The 8,241-nt window shown below is 40.7% G+C and overlaps 1 long non-coding RNA gene across 1 annotated transcript; it reads right to left on the reverse strand.

Annotated features, from left to right (window-relative positions):
* Positions 1 to 1,157: 1,157 nt before the first annotated feature.
* LOC117284244 lies at positions 1,158 to 8,229 on the reverse strand. Its single transcript, XR_004515331.1, has 4 exons — positions 8,212 to 8,229; positions 5,056 to 5,256; positions 2,414 to 2,474; positions 1,158 to 1,416 (listed from the first exon to the last, which is right to left on the reverse strand). It is a non-coding gene; the product is annotated as an uncharacterized LOC117284244 (long non-coding RNA).
* Between the last annotated feature and the right edge of the window lie 12 nt (positions 8,230 to 8,241).

Below are 8,241 nucleotides of genomic sequence, written 5' to 3' on the forward strand. Positions count from 1 at the left end.
CTTATTCATGCAATAAAGATTTATCATCAAGATTAAAGGTATTTGAGGGTATGGAGAGACCTTAAAACTGATTGGTTGAGATTCATGAAGGGCATGCCTATTTTTGCATACTAGAGATTGAACTCAGAGCCTACACATTGAGCTAATACATCCCTAGTCCTTTTTATTTTATTTTTATTTTGAGAGAGGGTCTCTCTAAGATTCTAAATTGTCCTAGCTGGGCTAAAACTTGCTAATCCTCCTGCCTCAGTCTTCCAGAGTACTGGCATCACAGGAATGTGCCACATTACCTGAGTTCACCCACTGTGCAGTACCTAAGCCTACCTTACATTTTCATGACTTCACAAGGTGTGCCTTCTTGACCATAAAATTCAAACTCCTTCATAGTAAAGGAAACAAGAAAGACCCTCAAGGCCATTTACTGCTCCTACTTGGTGGAGCAATAGCTCCCTGATTTGTCTACTCGAGGAACAATATTTCTTAAAAAAATTACAGGCAAAATTATAATGCTTGCTTGTCTGCCCTCAGCATCTCACACTTGCATATGGTGTATTCTGATTAGGTTTTCCTAGTTACCCGTCCTTCATAGTTTGATCTCAGATAATATTACAAAATTACCTTTGGAAACTCTTGGCAAATAATAATGCTATCTTCATCTTGGATCTTGAAAAGAGCTAGGTCCTCCTAGGAGACACAGGAAAAAAGACGCATCCAGACACTCCATAAAAGCAGGCCCAGACAGTTTTTCTTACCACATTCAGGAAGTTTACATAAGGGCACAGTTGTGGAGTAGTTACAGGAAACACTAATGATAACCTTCTTCCTGGAACAGGCAAGCATCTCAAGGTTGTTCTTGTATCAACTTTGATTAGTTCAATGTCTTAAATAAAAGGGATGCTCATTTCCAACTCTACATGTTACTGCTCTGAAAATAGAATTATTTGTCTATTAAATCATATTTACTTAACATCTACAATATGCAACACACAGAGGTAGACCTGGAGGGAAATACAGAGTTATATGGGACAAGATTCTTGTTTTCAAAAAGCACACATTTCAGTAGGAAGATGAACATGAGCATATTTGTAAACACACACACACATACACACACACACACACACACACACACACACACACACACACACAAATTACCCAGACGGGGATATAGCTCAGTGGTACAGCAGTTGCCAAGTATGCACAAGGCCCTGCCTGTGTCTGAGCACCAAAACTGCAAAAATCAAAAACAAAAAATAGAAATCACATTTACAGATTATCATATTCTATGAGAGGCTTTTTTTTTATTTTGTTTTTTGTTTGTTTTTTAAACAAGTCTGGCCTTGGATAGATCATAAAAGCACTATACTCAGTGGATTAACAAACTGATGACTCCATAGTTCACTGTGCTGCGGGGTCTGGCTGGAAAGAGGCAATAGGGGTAGGTTGTTAACCGGGAAGGGTACAACTCTCTCCCCAACTCCTCCCTTCTCTCTCAGCTTTGTAGCTACCATGACTTGAGCCACTTTCCCCCACCAGACCCTTCTACCATCCCCTTACTTCCTAACCATGAACTGAATCCTCTAATACCATAAGCCAAAATAAACCTCTCTGCCTTTAAGTTGTGGGTGTATTTTGTCCCAGCAACAAAGAAAATGACTAAGACTTCTATGGGCTGTACTGCAGAATTTGGCATAAGGGAAAATCTGTTTGACTTTGGTCGAAGACTGATATCACAAAAGAACAATTTGGAGCAATGCCTTCAGTGAATAGCATCCTCATTTAAACTACAGTTTTTACTATCAAAAGCATGAGTTTGACAAGGACAAAATCCATTCAAAAGGGGCAAATTCAGGTATAGCAAGCCAGAGAGCTATTTTCCCCCAAAGACTAGCTAAATGGCTGATGATATGGGCCCCCCACTTTCTATTTTTTATTTCTTCAGAAATAATGACTCTCAGTGGCCTTTGCAGTAGAAACAAAATCATAACGACATACTTTTGAAAATGAGACATCGGGGAAGAGAATTTAAAACAGATAAACTAGGTTTATTTCCTAAAAAGTTCCACTGAATCATAACTGTTATTATTTTTGTATGATGATTGCTGCATAAAACTAATTTATGTTGGAATTTTAAAAATCACAAAGATGCGTATTTTCCCAAAACAATTTTAGGTCTATCATCCCAACTTTTAGTAAAATTAGGTTTCCTATGAGATATTACCAATATGCATCAGTTCTTTTCAAGGGCCCATTTTAGTCACATGTTTAGTGCCTACACTGTCTGAATATACAGTACTCAGCAAAGCTAAAAGCATGTACAGCATTATGAGGAAAAACAGAGCATTTTAAAAATTAGGAAAAACAATTATAATACATACAAAAAATTTAAAAAATAGTCATAATATATAAAATCTACTTGCAAATCGATGACCAATCAATTTTACAGCATGCCTCCATTTTCTGGGCTGTTTCAAGGTCTGTTGAAAGAAAAATACAAGTTAAAAAGAATTGTGTGAAAGACTAAAAGGGTCACCTTCCTCAGTCAGGAGAGGGACAGGAAATGGGCTGACTGATAAACACAGACTGAAAAAACCGTAGATTCTTTGTGGGCTCCAATTTATTATCTCTGTCTCTCAGCTCTCCATTCAGAGACTCTCTAATCTCTCTCCAGCAACAGAAGGTTGGGTTTTACAGTGCAAATAATTTAATGAGTTAATAAGTGTCAGAGAGGGGTCAGGAATTTAGCTCATTGGTTTTGCTGCCTGCCTTGCCAAGTGCAAGGACCTGAGTTTGATCCCTGGTAAACCACCCTCAAAGAAAGAGAAAAGAAGAGAGAGAGAGAGAGAGAGAGAGAGAGAGAGAGAGAGAGGGAGGGAGGGAGAAAAGGGTCAGAGAGAGAAGTGTTTTGTTTATGAACAGGATCCCATTGATGCAGTGGTTTAAAAGAACTCTCCCCACCCTGGTCTATTTACACATAGTTTCCCAAAGGGCAGGACCTTGTACCTTCACAGCAGAGTTCTTGTTACGATGGATGTTATTCCAGTTATACAGTGGGTATAGGATTAGGGTACATTTACACTGTAACCTTTAGCGGGCCAAGGTACTTGCTCTATCATTTGGAGAAAATACTGCATGTTGGGAGCCTGCAAGTCAAGCCCAGCTCATACATAAATATTGCTTTGTTGAAGTTTTTTAAAATAATGTTTAAATTACTGTAATAGTAAATTTTATGGATCAATTGGGCTAACCTATGGGGCTCAATGTTTTGTTCAAACATTTGCCAAAATGTTGCTGTGAATATATTTTTTAGATGCAGTTAACATCTACAGTCATTAAATAAAACATGTTATCCTCCGAAGTGTGAGTGGGTTCCATCAAATCAGTTGAATGTCTTGAGAGCAAAATATGAAGTTGTCTGGAAAGGAAGGAATTCTTCCTACACTATAATATAAAAATCTTGCTTGAATTTCCAGCCTGCTCGCTTGTCCCAAGAAGTTCAGATTTTGTTGTGTGTTTCCTCTTGGTTCTATTTTTCCAGAAGCACCTGACTACTGATACAGCTACCTAAGAAATTCTATGAATGAGTTCTGAACTGCCTTAATGAAGGAAACATTTCAAATTTATGCTACCTGTTTGGGATTTCCCTGGGACCAGCTGAGCTTCTCCAGATCCCACCATTTCAAGGGGCCTATGGGAAGCCATGTGCTTCATTTCACAAACTAGATGTGCTTCAAAGAGTTAAGTCAGTCAAACAGGCTGCAAATTGCTATCTGTCTTTAACTTGTGCTTTAATTTGTCAAGATCCTTGCTTTAATTTTGGGTGATCTTCAGCTGACTCAGTGTGAGGTTTTGGTTTCTGCTTTCTGCTTTCTCATCTTTTTATCATTTTTGTCTGCTCGATGTCTTCTCTAACCAGCCTTTGCAGACTGTTTAGAGCCAAAAATAAAAGAAAATGAAACTCTATCTTGCCCTTTGATAATTCTGGGGATGGTCTCTTAGAAAACTCAGGAAATGGGTTGCTCTTTCCCTATTTCTGAAAAGTTGAGGATAAGAACACAGAGTAAGATAAGCAGTGAGGGCAGAAGGAATGGTTTTAGGTCTGGCAGCCACGCAGGCCTGGCTAATACAGACATCCAGATTCAAGAGCTATTCTTATGCAACCTCAAGCAGCGCTGGGCTTGGGATGGCCCCCAGGGAGAGCAGATTGTATCTTTCTGTGTGCTGCATCACTCAAGAGGAAGAATGCAGCAGAGATAATTCCAACATGTCCAGTTATCCTGTCCAAGTTTATTCTGTGTCATCAGAGGTGGGAGGGTTGAAGCATTTAGAGAGGACTGGATATATTTCTCATCGAAATCTGGAGTGAAAGGACATTCTCTGACAGGTAAGAAAAATGTTCATCATAAATTAATTGGCTGGTTCTTTGTGTTTGAATTTCATAAATTAGATTTTTCAGTAAGTAGGGCACCATTAAATTCAACAAAAAGAAACTAAGCACAATTCTGTCACTTACTATTAACTAGCTATGTGATTTGGGGAAAATTTCTTGACCTAAGTCTCAAATTTCTCATTTTTAAAATTGGAGGTAATACAACTTTTCTTGTGAGATAATTCACGTACTGTAATATACTAGTCTGCCTGGGTCAGAATAAACACGTGATAAAGGTTTAATACTATTGTAATAATTACCAGAACTGCTATAAATCACTATGGCCAGGCCTAACTCACCTCCTCCAGCAGATGAGGCAGCCCCCTGCAATTTGAACAAGGAACTCACATCTTGTTCTCTTCCTCCCACAGATGAGGCAGGGCCCCATGGGAGAACAGGCGACAAGAGGGGTGTGGTGGAGCAAGGCCTGGACAGAAGAGGACTATTTTCCTCCAAGTCCATTCGTTAGAAAACCATCAAGCTTGATGTCCTGCAGACCTTAGCTACTGGCTCCGGGTACAGTCCAGCCCCCTTTACCTTCCACTGCACCTCCCTTATCTCTACCACTATAAATAAATCCACTGCATTTGCTTGGGGTCTTTTCCTCCCATTAGGGGTTAGAGCCTCACCTAGGCCCACCTTTGTTTCTCTTTCTTTCTTTGTTTGTTTTTGCATCTTTCTTTCTTTACTTTTGCTTAATCTTCCACAGTCATTTCTCACTCAGTGGACCCTTCAGCCAGGGGCTGAGGCACAGAAATATGTTAGATAATCTGCTAGGTAGGCCAGGGATTTAGCTCAGTGGCACCGCGCCTGCCTCGAAAGCACAAGATCTGAAAAAAACAAAAAAAGCACATATAATCTGCTAGGTGCTGGGAATATAAAGATAAAAGGCATAATCTTACAATCTAGAAGCTTTAAGGCCAAGTAAGGAGCTATGCTATAGTTTATAGTGTTTCCCAAAGCTCATGTGTTAAAGCCTTGGTCCCCAGATTAGCCCTATTGGGAGGTGATAGAAACATTAAGAGTTGGAGCTTAACAGGAAGTCTTCTGGTCTCTGAGAACATGCTATCAAAGGCAATGACAGAATCCCAGACCTTTCCCTTTTCTCTTTTTCACTTTCCAGCCAGGAGGTGGACAGCTTTGCTATACCACATACTGCCCACCATTAGATTCTTGCTGCCACAGTTCCAAGAATAACAGAGTCAACTGGTTGTAGACTAAAACCTCCAAAACTGTGACCGTTGACTTAGAAAATAAACCTTTTTCTAAATTGATTGACTCAAAGGGGATTTGTTACAGTAACAGAAAGCCAGCTAACACAGAGTAGGAATAAAAAATATTAAAATAGGTTTGGAAAAAATATAGGTTTGGGGCACATCTCAGTGATAGAGCATGTGCTTTGTATGCATAAGGTCCTGGGTCAGCTCTCCAACACTAACACATAAATAGAAACATACAATGCATGCATACTAGAGTTTACAGCCACAAGAAATCTGCTAATGAGTATATTGTTCTGTATTAGCTGGCATCAAAAAGCCAGTAGCCTTGCAATTATTGAGCTTTCCACACGCTTATGCAAAGATCAAGTAACTTCAGTTGTTCTTCAAGAAAGACATAGAAAAAAACTATGTATGAACTTAATTGGATTTTTTTTTCCTTAAGGGAATTAGTCACCAGGGAAGAAGAGAAAGATAATGGGTCTAAATTCTTCAGGTGATAAAAGCTGGATCTAGTCCTAATCTAGCCCTACTGAGCATACACCCAGAAAGCAGCTCTGGGTGGAAACAGAGCTAATCATTTTGAAATCTGATGCCTGAAGCTTAGTTTGCAGAGCCAAAGGGCCAGGGTGAAATTGAAGCAGGCAGGAAAAATAAGCTGTGGCCCAGACTTTGACAGAGTTCTGACCCCACTGTCAGTTATCCATGGGGGATAAATCTTCCCCTTTGTTTTCTTTATATCTCCTGCTAAACAGCTTTGCTGCCTTGCCACTGAGATAATTCCTACTCAGTAGACAGTGCCTCAGCATCCTGCCTCTGTAGTCCATGAGTTTTCACTGCTAGAATTTGGCCAGGAGCCTATCCTGTAAGATAGTTCTGGAGTTCAGGCCGCTAATCCTGGAAAATAAGCCAAACACCTCTCAGAATTCAAGGAAACATGGCCAATTTTGCCACAGCTGCCCTTCTGCCTCAGTCTTTAGATGGAGCTTGTTCCTTTCAGGTCCATCTTAAGCAAGACAAACCCTGTATGTATAATGGAGAGGTGGCTAAAGGGCTAAATGCCAAAGGCTAAAGAGTAAAGGCTAAAGGGAGGTGACAGCGGGACTTCTGGCTGTTCTGTTATTAAGGCATTGTGGGGGCTCCAACACTGGCACCTGAAGTATGAACTAGGAGGCACGATGGTTGCACACAAACTGTGTAGGAGTCACCCTGGTCACTAACACATTATCAGAAGCATGCATAGGCTGTAGCGTGAAGGAAGAAGTGATGAATTGTGTTAAGGGGTGCTGTTGGAGAGAGGCTTCTTGAACAGGTTTTGGAAGTTGGCGTAGGACTATATACACGGAGAGAATGGAGGAAAGGTATTTCAGAAGAAAGAAGCATCCTAACAACAGCTTTACGAGTGCATGACACAACATGGTATTTCAGTGAACACAAAGTAGATTTGCCCACGGCCAGGGATTTAGCTCAGTGGTTCTGTCACCTGCCTCGCCAGCACAAAGACCTGGAGTTTGATCCCTGGTACCCAAAACAAACAAACAAAAAAACAAAGTAGGTTTATCCACCCCACCGCAGGCTGTGCTGGTGGATCAATTTGTTGTTCTCCTTAGCTTTTTATGGTTTTAAAAGTATACAGATATATGCAGACATATATATATATATATATATATATATATATATATATATACATATGTAATCCTGCTATTTTACAGAGGCAATGGGTGCAACCTACATTTATTTTCCTTATGCAATGTTTTTCTACTTAGTGATGAAATTTATCAGGGCCTCTATTAGGATAGGCAAAATGAATTGTAATTTAGCAAGCTTATATCGAAAGATTATATATATATATATACACAAATGTATGTAAGCTCCTTATAATAGAGTCTAGTACGTGGATAGTACTGTCTTTTTTTTTTTTAAGGGGCTGGGTCTCTTAGCCATACTTCTGGTAACTAAGTGGCTCAGCCTTTCTTTCTATAAGGTGTAAACATTATCAAGCCAAATCAACCATCTCCTCCTGGGCTCTAGTTTTTCCCACCTCCCTACCGCCTTAATTTCAAAAGCTAAACATTTTTTTTTTTTTAAGTCAAGCCAAAGTGCAACACAAATCCAGGACATCCAAAACAGAAAGGCATTCCAGGACAAGGACAATGTCAATTAAGAAGTTTTTGGTATTTACAAGCAAACAATTGTCATACAAGGTTCGAAAATTTTCCCGTTATCTTCGAATCCTATTCCTGAGCACTTTTTTTGTTTCTTAATAGCATCGTGACTCCTTAAGAACATTCTTCGCAGTGCTCACGGCGGCCGCACTGAGAATTGGCGAGGGAGTGCCAGACCCCGCGTCGTGTGCCACTCGGCCCGGCAAACGCCACGTAACTAACGGCGCGGGAACTCATCTGACATCTGGAAAGGCTAAGAGTAGGGAAACACCGGGCTGCGCATTAGGGCTGAAGGCCCAGGAGAAGCTCACGGAAGAGCCTGCAGTCCTGGGACAGTGGGGCGGCGAGAGAGGAAGGGTCCCGGGGGGCGCGGGAGAGGGGAAGAGCAGGGAGCGCCGGGTACCTGCCCAAACGCCTCGGTCCAGGGGGAGGA

Source organism: Fukomys damarensis, unplaced genomic scaffold, assembly GCF_012274545.1.
Source record: "Fukomys damarensis isolate Sample0158 unplaced genomic scaffold, DMR_v1.0_HiC HiC_scaffold_35, whole genome shotgun sequence".
NCBI classification, from domain to species: Eukaryota; Metazoa; Chordata; class Mammalia; order Rodentia; family Bathyergidae; genus Fukomys; species Fukomys damarensis.